Source organism: Triticum aestivum, chromosome 5B (genome assembly GCF_018294505.1).
Source record: "Triticum aestivum cultivar Chinese Spring chromosome 5B, IWGSC CS RefSeq v2.1, whole genome shotgun sequence".
In the NCBI taxonomy this organism is placed as follows: Eukaryota; Viridiplantae; Streptophyta; class Magnoliopsida; order Poales; family Poaceae; genus Triticum; species Triticum aestivum.
The window spans coordinates 475,551,007-475,564,319 of NC_057807.1; positions in this window are offsets into that span (position 1 = coordinate 475,551,007).

Here is a 13,313-nt window from a genome sequence, read left to right on the forward strand (position 1 = left end):
TTTTCTGCAAGAGACAAAAAGGGATAAACTCGATCTTTGGCTTCTTCACTCTATCGGGTAGACTTCACTTTTTAAACTCCACATGCATATCCCCCGGTTGAGGTAGTGGAACTTCATCTTCGTCAGAGCTTGTTTCATCCTTCCCCTTAGGCTCATAGTCTTCTTCTTTCGTGGTCCAGCCACTATGGTCCAAGTCCCTGTAGACCTTAGGGTCTGCAAGGTAATTAGCCACATAGCTTTCTCCCTCCGAATCTTGAGATGAAATGTTGCTTACCTGCAGCAGGAATAGCTCGAAACAAAAACAGAGGATATTTGAGTGATACGGTGGTCAAAACCTTCGGGAGTATAGATAATTAATTTTTACCGACCAAAATACGTAACGTGCAAGAAAACGGAGTTCGGGAGGCACACGAGCTTCCCACGAGACAGGGGGCGCGCCCAGTAAGGGTGGGCGCGCCCTCCACTCTCGTGGGGGCCTCGTGTCCCTTTTGGACTACTTCTTTCTTCCTAAAATTCTTAAATAATCCAAAACTGATAAAAATTGCCATTGGAGTTGTTTTGGAGTCGGTTTACTTACCGTACCACATACCTATTCCTTTTCGGAGTCTGGAACATTCTAGAAAGTGTCCCTTATGTATTCCTCCGGGGTTACGGTTTCAATAATATTAGTTTCAACATTAATAGGATTACCTGAAATATAATGTTTAATTCTTTGACCGTTTACCACCCTCGGACTTGTGCCTTCGAAGTTGTTGATCTTTATTGCACCAGAATGATAGACCTCCTCGATAACGTAGGGACCTTTCCATTTAGAGAGAAGATTTCCTACAAAAAATCTTAAACGAGAGTTGAATAATAACACATAATCTCCTACGTTAAACTCATTCTTTTGTATCCTTTTATCATGCCAGTGCTTAAATTTTTCTTTGAATAGCTTGGCATTCTCATAAGCTTGGGCTCTCCATTCATCAAGTGAGCTAATATCAAACAACCTCTTCTCACCAGCAAGTTTGAAGTCATAATTGAGCTCTTTAATAGCCCAATATGCTTTATGTTCAAGTTCAAGAGGTAAATGACATGCTTTTCCATAAACCATCTTATATGGAGACATACCCATAGGATTTTTGTATGCAGTTCTATAGGCCCATAATGCATCATTAAGTTTTTTGGACCAATTCTTTCTAGATCTATTCACAGTCTTTTGCAAAATTAATTTGAGCTCTCTATTGCTCAACTCTACTTGACCACTAGACTGCGGATGATAAGGAGATGTGATTCTATGATTGACATCATACTTAGCAAGCATCTTACGGAAAGCACCATGAATAAAATGTGAACCACCATCAGTCATAAGATATCTAGGGACTCCAAACCTCGAAAAAATAACTTCTTTAAGCATTTTATTAGAAGTGTTATGATCAGCACTACTAGTTGGAATAGCTTCTACCCACTTAGTAACGTAATCAACAGCAACTAAAATATGTGTATAACCATTAGAGGCAGGAAAAGGTCCTATATAATCAAAGCCCCAAACATCAAACGGTTCAATAACAAGAGAGTAATTCATAGGCATTTCCTGACGTCTACTAATATTACAATTCTTTGGCATTCATCACAAGATAAAACAAACTTACGGGCATCTTTGAAGAGAGTAGGCCAATAAAAAACAGATTGTAGTACCTTATGTGCAGTTCTATCTCCAGCATGGTGTCCTCCATAGGGATCAGAGTGACACTTCATGCTCAGGCACACAACGTCTAATAACACCATCTACTCCTTTATAAAGGTGTGGGTCATAACAAAAGTAATGTCTTAAATCATAAAAGAACTTTTTCTTTTGCTGGTATGTGAAACTAGGTGGTATAAACTTAGGAACAATATAATTAGCATAATCAGCATACCATGGAGCAGTACGAGAAGCATTAATGACCGATAATTGTTCATTAGGAAAGGTATCATCAATAGGCAGTGGTTCATCAAGAACATTTCTAACCTAGACAAGTTGTCTACAACGGGGTCCTCGGCTCCCTTTTTATCAATAATATGCAAATCAAATTCTTGGAGCAAGAGAACCCATCTAATGAGTCTAGGCTTAGCGTCTTTCTTTTCCATAAGATATTTAATAGCAGCATGATCAGTGTGAATAGTAACTTTGGAATCAACAATATAAGGTCTATACTTATCACATGCAAACACAACTGCTAAGAATTCTTTTTCAGTAGTAGCATAATTCCTTTGGGCAGTATCAAGAGTCTTACTAGCATACTGGATAACATGTTATCAACTCTTTGCCCTAGAACAGCACCTACAACATAATCACTAGCATCACACATAATTTCAAAAGGTAAATTCCAATTAGGTGGTTGAACAACAGGTGCAGTGATCAAAGCTTTCTTAAGTATTTCAAATGCTTCTACACAATCATCATCAAAGACAAAAGGAATATCTTTTTGCAACAAATTAGTCAGAGGCCTAGAGATCTTAGAAAAGTCCTTAATGAACCACCTATAAAAACCGGCATGACCAAGGAAACTTCTTATACCTTTTATGTCCTTGGGACATGGCAGCTTTTCAATAGCATCAACTTTGGCTTTGTCAACTTCAATACCTCTCTTGGAAATCTTATGCCCCAAGATAATTCCTTCATTAACCATAAAGTGACACTTTTCCCAATTTAGAACGAGACTAGTGTCTTCGCATCTCTGCAAAACTCGATCAAGGTTGCTCCAACAATTATCAAAAGAGGATCCATAAACGGAGAAGTCATCCATGAATACCTCACAAATCTTTTCACAAAAATCAGAGAATATAGCCATCATGCATCTTTGAAAGGTAGCAGGTGCATTACATAAACCAAAAGGCATACGTCTATAAGCAAAAGTATCGAAAGGGCAAGTAAAAGTAGTTTTTGATTGATCTCCCGCTGACACAGGTATTTGAGAGAAACCAGAATAACCATTGAGAAAGCAAAAATGTGTGTGTTTGGATAGTCTTTATAACATTTGATCAACAAAAGGTAAAGGGTAATGATCTTTCTTAGTAGCCTTATTTAATTTACGGAAATCAATTACCATCCTATAACCTGTAATAATTCTTTGCGGGATCAATTCATCTTTATCATTAGGAACAACGGTAATACCTCCTTTTTTAGGAACACAATGGACAGGGCTTACCCAATCACTATCAGCAATGGGATAAATTATACCTGCCTCAAGGAGCTTTAGTATCTCCTTTCTTACCACTTCTTTCATCTTGGGATTTAGTCATCGTTGAGGATCTCTAACTGGTTTGGCATCATCCTCCAATTTAATTTTGTGTTGGCATAACGTGGGACTAACGCCCTTAAGATCATCCAGAGTATATCCAATAGCAGCTCGGTGCTTCTTCAGAGTTTTCAATAATCTTTCTTCTTCTTGCTCTGAAAGGTTAGCACTAATAATAACAGGATATATTTTCTTTTCATCAAGATAAGCATACTTAAGATTATCAGGTAAAGGTTTGGTTCAAACACGGGATCACCCTTGGGTGGAAAGGGATCCCCAAGAATTTCAACAGGAAGATTATGTTTCAGCATAGGTTCCTGTTTAAGGAATACTTCATCTATTTCCCTTCTTTCCCTCATAAACATATCATTTTCATGGTCTAGCAAATATTGTTCTAACGGATAGTAGGAGGCACAACAATGGAAGCAAGACCAATAATCTCATCCTTACTAGGTGGTTCCCTATCACGAGGTTGTCTATGAAACTTAGCAAAGTTAAACTCATGGTACATACCATCTAAGCCAATGGTGATAGTATCTTTTTCACAATCAATCTTAGAACTAGCTGTATGCAAGAAGGGTCTACCAAAAATAATTGGACAGAAGCAATCTTGTGGGGAAGCAAGAACAAGAAAATCAGCAGGGTATTTAACTTTCCCGCACAAAACTTCAACATCTCTAACAATCCCAACTGGTTTAATGGTATCCCTATTAGCAAGCTTAATAGTAACATCAATGTCTTATAATTCAACGGGTGCAATGTCGTGCATAATTTCTTTATACAAATCATAAGGTATCGTGCTAGCACTAGCACCCATATCACATAAACCATGGTAACAATGATCTCCTATTTTAACAGAAATAACAGGCATGCCTACGACAGGTCTATGTATCTTAGTATCTGGTCTAGCAATATTAGTAGTTTCATCACAGAAATAAATAACATGCCCATCTAAATCATCATCTAATAGATCTTTACCCGTAGCAATACTAGGTTCAACATTGATTTGCTCAGGAGGTGTATAAGTCCTAGTATTACTCTTACGAACAATAGTCAAAGTTTTAGCATGATCCTTTATCCTAACAGGAAATGGGGTTTCTCAACATAAGTAGTAGGAACAATAGGATCACTATAGGTGATAGTCTTTTCTTCAACTGTAATAGGTGCAACTACTTTCACTTTAACAGGAGGATTATATTTAAACCACTTCTCTTTAGGGAGATCAATGTGAGTAGCAAAAGATTCATAGAAAGAAGCTACTATCTCAGAGTCAAGTCCATACTTAGCGCTAAATCCACGAAAAGCAACGGTATCCATAAAATATTTAACACAATCAAACTTAGGTGTCATACCTGACTCCTTACCATCATCGGAACCCCAATCTTTGGAGTTGCGTTTAATTCTGTCCAATAAGTCCCATTTGAAATCAATAGTCTTCAGCATATAAGAACTAGCACAGGAAGTATCGAGCAGGTTGCGATTATTAAGAGAAAGACGAGCATAAAAATTTTGAATAATCATTTCCCGGGAGAGCTCATGATTGGGGCATGAATATAACATTGACTTAAGCCTCCCCCAAGCTTGAGCGATGCTTTCTCCTTCATGAGGCTAGAAATTATATATGTAATTACGATCACGATGAACAAGATGCATAGGATAGAACTTCTGGTGAAATTCCAACTTCAATTGTTTATAATTCCAAGATCTCGTATCATCACATAGCCTATACCATGTCAATGCATCTCCCTTCAAACATAAAGGGAAGACCTTCCTTTTGAAAACATCATCGGGAATACCTGCAATCTTAAATAATCCACAAACTTCATCCACAAAGATAAGGTGTAAATCGGGATGCAATGTTCCATCTCCTGTAAATGGATTAACTAGCAGTTTCTCTATCATACCCGAAGGAATCACAAAATAAATATTTTCATAAAGTTCAGTAGGTTGAGGAGCAACTCTTTGATCTTCAGGTTGGGGTGAAGATACCCCGAACAAGCCCCTCAAAGGATTAGTTTCCATAGTGACAAGTAACAGAAAATTTCAGCACAATATATAAATGTTTCCTTACCAAGTTCCACTCACCAAAAGCGCTACACTCCCCAGCAACGGCGCCAGAAATGAGTCTTGATGACCCACAAGTGCAGGGGATCTATCGTAGTCTTTTTGATAAGTAAGAGTGTCGAACCCAATGAGGAGCAGAAGGAAATGATAAGCGGTTTTTAGTAAGGTTTTCTCTGCAAGCACTGAAATTGTAGGTGATAGATAGTTTTGTGATAAGATAAATAGCAAGGAGTAACAAGTAAATAAAGTAAATAAAGTGCAGCAAGGTGGCCCAATCCTTTATGTAGCAAAGGATAAGCCTGGACAATTTCTAATAATGAGAAAGGAGCTCCCAAGGACACATGGGAATTATCTTCAAGCTAGTTTCATCACCTTCATATGATTCGCGTTCGGTACTTTGATAATTTGATATGTGGGTGGACCAGTGCTTGGGTACTGCCCTTACTTGGACAAGCATCCCACTTATGGTTAACCCCTATTGCAAGCATCCGCAACTACAACAAAAGTATTAAGGTAAACCTAACCACAGCATTAAACATATGGATCCAAATCAGCCCCTAACGAAGCAACGCATAAACTAGGGTTTAAGCTTCTGTCACTCTAGCAACCCATCATCTACTTATTACTTCCCTATGCCTTCCTCTAGGCCCAAATAATGGTGAAGTGTCATGTAGTCGACGTTCACATAACACCACTAGAGGAAAAGACAACGTACATCTCATCACAATATCGAATGAATACCAAATTCACATGACTAATAATAGCAAGACTTCACCCATGTCCTCAGGAACAAATGTAACTACTCACAAAGCATATTCATGTTCATAATCAGAGAGTAATAATGTGCATAAAGGATCTGAACATATGATCTTCCACCAAGTAAACCAATTAGCATCAACTACAAGGAGTAATCAACACTACTAGCAACCCACAGGTACCAAATTGTGGTTTTGATACAAGATTGGATACAAGAGATGAACTAGGGTTTGGAGAGGAGATGGTGATGGTGAAGATGTTGATGGAGATTGACCCCCTCCCGATGAGAGGATCGTTGGTGATGACATTGGTGATGATTTCCCCCTCCCGGAGGGAAGTGTCCCCGGTAGAACAGCTCTACCAGAGCCCTAGATTGATTCCACCAAGGTTCCGCCTCGTGGCGGCGGAGTTTCGTCCCGTAAGCTTGCCCACGATTTTTTCCAGGGTAAAAGCCCCCATATAGCAGAAGATGGACACCGGAGGGCCACCAGGGGGCCCAGGAGACAGGGGCGCGCCCAGTAGGGGGGGCGCGCCCCCCACCCTCCTGGCCAGGGTGTGGGCCCCCTGATGTATTTCTTTCGCTCAAAAATTCTTAATAAATCCAAAAATATGTTTCGTGGAGTTTCAGGACTTTTGGAGCAATGCAGAATAGGTTTCCAATGTTTGCTCCTTTTCCAGCCAGAATTCCAGCTGCCGGCATCCCCCCTCTTCATGGTAAACCTTGTAAAATAAGAGAGAGTAGCCATAAGTATTGAGATATAATGTGTAATAACAGCCTATAATGCAATAAATATTGATATAAAAGCATGATGCAAAATGGACGTATCAGGCTTCCACCGAGCTTGTTCAGCATCCTGACTTCATAGCTCCTAGCTACCCCATGGATGCTATCACGGAGGCTCACCAATGCCATCTTATGACGCAATGGCAGAACGTCAAAGTCAAGGCGGCTATCGGCTCTGTTGCACCTCCTGAACCCGATGCAACTTTTCACTGCCTTCCGATTCCACAAGGCTATGTTGTTTTGTGGTGGATGAAATAACAGAGGGATTTGGGGAGCTCCAGCTTGACCAGCCTGCAGGTGAAGGGGAGACTCGGCTGGGTCTTGCTCTGAAGACTCCATGTCTATGTTGGAAGGAGCACATCAAGCTTCTGAACTTCACGCCTTCGCCTCCTCCTCCTGCGAGTCAGGGCACTCTGCCTCCTCCACCTCCTCCGACGAGTGATCAGGGCACTCCGCCTTCTTATCCGGAGCGTGAGTACGTCACCCCGCCTCCTTCTTTGCCTGCTCCGGCGCGTCCGAGCAGCCTGCCTTGTCGGCAATGGCAGAACACAGACGCCGTTGCTCCGGCTGCTACGGCGCATCGGGCCACTCCGCCTCCTTCTACTACTTGTCAGCAGCAATGGAAGAGAGTCGCCGCTGCTCCGACGAATAGCAGTACAGCCAGAGATGGGACGCAATACAGATTCGGTCCATCTCTCAAGCATGTAGGGAAGTTACCATACGAGATGACCATGGAAGAAAATGAGCAGATTGTTCAAGCCCAAGTGAAGGACTTCTTTAAAACGCGAAAATCTATGAAACATCCACCTCCATAGGAGAAGATAGATCCAGTGAAAGCGAAGCGCACTATCAATGCCCTGAAGCGACCACCACCACGTTCGCCGGATAACAACCATCTCCGTTGTCTTAAAAAGACATTTCAAGAAGCGCGCCAGTCGGGAAGTACTTCAACTGACAAAAGGTTAAAAGAACGAAGAAGTGGGAAGAAAATTCCCCAGCTCGAAGAACAAGAGAAACAATCATTCCCCCCGCTCAAGGTATCTAGCGATATCGTCGCAAATGAGCCGCTGCTGCCCGGTTTCACTATTGGTGATTACCTGCCTGACGATGTAGATTTTGAAACAATGGAGGTGGACGAATTCAAATACCATTATGGGAAGCCTCTTGTCAAAGATACTCTTGTTCTAACAACGATGATGCGAAGATTCCATGACTGGTACATGAAAACCTGCAGCGAGTCTGGGAAGGATGCTTTTTTTATGCTGATTAAAGAGGACCACGACTTCATTGGCCAAGAACTATTAACTGTTGATTTTGACGAGTTTTTCCAGTTCTATAATCAAAAGGCCCTCGACAAATCACTTGTGGATTGCTACTATCTGTAGGTACTACTTTCTGTAATTAAGTCTCTATATATATAGCTCAGCTCTTTCATTGCATGTATATATAATTATCCTCACTATATTATGCAAATTGAAGATCGTCGAATGCAGAAAAGCACAAATCTATGACATTGGGTTCATTAACCCAAATGTCATACATGAATGGACGGTTCAAAAGAATGTCATAGAAACCGAGGACAACTTGCTCAAATCGTTGCTCAAAAATCAAACCAAAGATAAAATACTCTTTCCTTACAACTTCAAGTGAGTGTTACTGTCTTGTGCATATTCGGTTTCCCTTATTACTCGAGGTTATAGTCATGTAACTAATGAGTTGTGCATGTGTGCGCACCTTCCACTTTATTCTCCTAGTGATTAAGCTTGAGAAGGGAGAAGTAACCGTCTTAGACTCGAGACAAAAAGATCCCGAGGACTATGCGAACATGACTGGAATGCTCTACAAGTAAGTTCAATCGATCATTATCGCACCATATCAGCAACTTTGTTCATTTCCTGATATCAAGTAATTATTTTATTTTTCTGGCAGAGTTTGGAAAGAGTTCACCATGTTTTGATCTACATGTCATCCTCTATCCATCCATGCCCCTGGTTGCATTTATAGGTTGCTGTAGCTTGTTCATATCTTGCTCCAAAGTTGCTTGAAAATGTTGCTGTCAGCCTGTTTACATTAAGTTCAGTTGTTTCCATGTGTTTTGCTAGTGATCCATGCATCCTATGACCTTGCTATTGCCATTCTTAGCTTCACAAACATGTCTTCTTACTGTTGGGTGCCTTTCCATGCCATGTATTGCTCTGTAGTGAGTTGCACAAGCTCATCTACATGCCTTCATAATTATGTTCCTGCCATGTATGAATCTGTATTATAACTTGCCATGTTTACATGGGTGCCATTATATCTTCTGATCCTTTTTGGCTTATGGTCAGTAAAGGACATTTGATCTATGCATTTAGTACATTCATGCCATGCCTTTGTTTGCCATGATAAGTTCCTGTAACATGTTGTTTGATAGCTCTAAACATTGCATCGTGATGTTATTTTCTGCGAAGTCTGGAATTGTTATAACTTGCAATCTTACCATGTGTGTTTAAGCATGTTCTAGTGATTTCTGGAGTTAGCTCAGTGTTCATGTTTTGTAGTGCTTTACCTGTACATCATGCCCATGCCTTTTGTTATTATGTTGAGGTGCTGTAGCTTTTTGTTTTGATGCTTGCGATATGCCTAGTTGTTGTTTTGGATAGATTCTAGCTATAACTTGTTCCATTGTGTGTGTGTTGAACCGTTGCTCCGTTTTGAGTGTGCTCTATATGAAACTTGCTTAGAATTGCATGTATCTTCATATTATCATGTTGCATCCTTCTTTTGAGGTGTTTGCTTGATGTTTGCATTTTGCATCAATGCCATGTTTAACTTGTTTTGCTCATATCTTCTAGGCCGTAGCTCCGAACTAAATGAACTTTATATGTAACTTGACTAGAATCTCATGTAGATCATCTTTGTGCATCTTAACTTGCTGCTTAACAACTTGAACATAAGGTTTATTCAGATCTGGACCAATTTCAAAATATGCATATGAGGACTTACCGGAATTGTTATATGTTGTTCCTGGCCTCATTTAAACTTGCCTTGACGTGTTGCTCTTGTTTGCGTCATCTCTTGCCATGAGTAGCTTCATATAGCTTTGTCATGCATCATGCTTGTTGTGCATCATGTCTTGTTCATGTGTGGTGTGTTTACCTTGTTGTGTGCTTCTTTTTGATAGTTCCTGTTTCGTTGCGATCGTGAGGATTCGTTCGTCTACGGTTGGTTCGGCTTCATCCGTTCATCTTCTTCATGGACTCGTTCTTCTTCCTTGCGGGATCTCAGGCAAGATGACCGCTACCTTGGATCTCACTACTATCATTGCTATGCTAGTTGCTTCGTTCTATCGCTGTGTTGCACTACCTATTACCTGTTTATCAAGCCATCCCAAATTGCCATGAACCTCTAACCTTTGACACCTTTCCTATGCAAACCGTTGTTTGGCTATGTTACCGCTTCGCTCAGCCCCTCTTATAGCGTTGCTAGTTGCAGGTGAAGTTGAAGATCTCTCCATGGTGGACAGGATTTTGGTTGGGATATCACAATATCTCTTATATTATTAATGCATCTATATACTTGGTAAAGGGTGGAAGACTCGGCCTTTTGCCTGGTGTTTTGTTCCACTCTTGCCGCCCTAGTTTTCGTCATACCGGTGTTATGTTCCCGGATTTTGCATTCCTTACGCGGTCGGGTGATTTATGGGACCCCCTTGACAGTTCGCTTTGAATAAAACTCCTCCAGCAAGGCCCAACCTTGGTTTTACCATTTGCCTCACCTAGCCCTTTTTCCCTTGGGAGTCGCGCTCTCGAGGGTCATCTTTATATTATTATCCCCCCCCCGGGCCAGTGCTTGTTGTGAGTGTTGGTCCAACCTGTCAACCGCCGGTGGCCACCAGGGGCAACTCTGGGATGGCCTACCGGAAGTTTGGACAATCCGGTGTGCCCTGAGAACGAGATATGTGTAGCTCCTATCGGGATTTGTCGGCACATCCGGGCGGCTTTGCTGGTCTTGTTTTACCATTGTCGAAATGTCTTGTAAACCGGGATTCCGAGTCTGATCGGGTCTTCCTGGGAGAAGGTCTATTCCTTCGTTGATCGCGAGAGCTTGTCATGGGCTAAGTTGGGACACCCCTGCAGGGTATAATCTTTCGAAAGCCGTGCCTGCGGTTATAGGCAGATGGGAATTTGTTAATGTCCGGTTGTAGATAGCTTGACACCAGTTCCGAACTAAAACGCATCAACCGCGTGTGTAGCCGTGATGGTCTCTTCTCGGTGGAGTCCGGGAAGTGAACACGGTTTCTGGGTTATGTTTGACGTAAGTAGGAGTTCAGGATCACTTCTTGATCATTGTTAGCTTCACGTCCGTTCCTTTTGCTCTCTTCTCGCTCTTATTTGCGTATGTTAGCCACCATATATGCTTAGTCGTTGCTGCAGCCTCACCACTTTACCCCTTCCTTTCCCATTAAGCTTTGCTAGTCTTGATACCCATGGTAATGGGATTGCTGAGTCCTCGTGGCTCACAGATTACTACAACAACAGTTGCAGGTACAGGTTTATGCGATGATCATGACGCGAGAGCGATGCTTGCTTGCGTTGAGTTCTTCTTCTGCTTCTTCTTCGATCAGGGGATAGGTTCCAGGTCGGCAGCCTGGGCTAGCAGGGTGGATGTCGTTTGAGTTTCTGTTTGTGATTCATCCTTAGATGGATGTTGATCTTATGTATGAGGATGTTGTATTCGTGTGGCATTGTATGCCTTATGTATGTATCCCCATCTATTATGTAATGTTGATGTAATGATATCCACCTTGCAAAAGCGTTCCAATATGCGGGTCTATCCTTGGTGGGACCTTTGAGTTCCTTTTGGATAGGGTTGCATATTGGGCGTGACAGCGGCCCCCTATCTCGAGGTCCCCTCGGGCATCCACCGACGTACTTCTTCCTCCTATATATACCCATATACCCTGAAACCATCAAGAGAGCCACCGAAGAAATATTTCCGCCACCGTAACCTTCTGTATCCGCGAGATCCCATCTTGGAGCCGTCGCCGGCACTCTGTCGGAGGGGGAATCCACCATGGAGGGCTTCTACATCAACACCATAGCCCTTCCGACGAGTTGTGAGTAGTTTACCTCAGACCTTCGGGTCCATAGTTATTAGCTAGATGGCTTCTTCTCTCTTTTTGGATCTCAATACCATGTTCTCCCCCTCTCTTGTGGAGATCTATTCGATGTAACTCTTTTTGCGGTGTGTTTGTCGAGATCCGATGAATTGTGGGTTTATGATCAAGTTTATCTATGAGAAATATTTGAATCTCCTCTGAATTCTTTTATGTATGATTGAGTTATCTTTGCAAGTCTCTTCGAATTATCGGTTTGGTTTGGCCTACTAGATTGATCTTTCTTGCCATGGGAGAAGTGCTTAGCTTTGGGTTCAATCTTGCGGTGTCCTTTCCTAGTGACAGCAGGGGCAGCAAGGCACGTATTGTATTTTTGCCATTGAGGATAAAAAGATGGGGTTTATATCATATTGCATGAGTTCATCCCTCTACATCATGTCATCTTTCTTAATGTGTTACTCTGTTCTTATGAACTTAATACTCTAGATGCATGCTGGATAGCGGTCGATGTGTGGAGTAATAGTAGTAGATGCAGGCAGGAGTCGGTCTACTTGTCATGGATGTGATGCCAATATACATGATCATGCCTAGATAATCTCATAATTATTCGCTTTTCTATCAATTGCTCGACAGTAATTTGTTCACCCACCGTAATACTTATGCTATCTCGAGAGAAGCCACTAGTGAAACCTATGGCCCCTGGGTCTATCTTTTATCATATACGTTTTCAATCTAGTTTTATTTGCATCTTTACTTTTCCAATCTATATCACAAAATACTAAAAATATATTTATCTTATCATATTATCTCTATCAGATCTCACTTTCGCAAGTGGTCGTGAAGGGATTGACAACCCCTTTATCACGTTGGTTGTGAGTTCCTTGTTTGTTTCTATAGGTTCGTCGGACTTGTGAGGAGCCTCCTACTGGATTGATAGCTTGTTTCTCAAAAACTGAGGGAAATACTTACGTTACTGTGCTGCGTCACCTTTCCTCTTCAAGGAAAACCAACGCAAACTCAAGACGTAGCAGAGGGCGGCCGGCGGGGAGGAGGGTCAGCATAGGTGGGGGCGGCGGCGGGAGAGATGGGTTGAGGGAGTGAGTGTGAGCGTGTGATTGTGAGTGAGTGAGAGAGAGGCGCGCGCGCGGGTCGGCGCAGGTAGGAAGCAGCGGTGGGCTTTGCAGCAACGCAGGGGAGGAGGGCTAGCGCTATAGCTAAAGGGGCCGAGAGTGAGGCCCATTAATAGCAGCGCTGGGCGGGAAATCACGTGCTATGATAACCCACAAGTATACGAGGAGCTAAAGGTAGAACAAATACTCTCTCAAGTCCTATCGGCCACTGATACGAC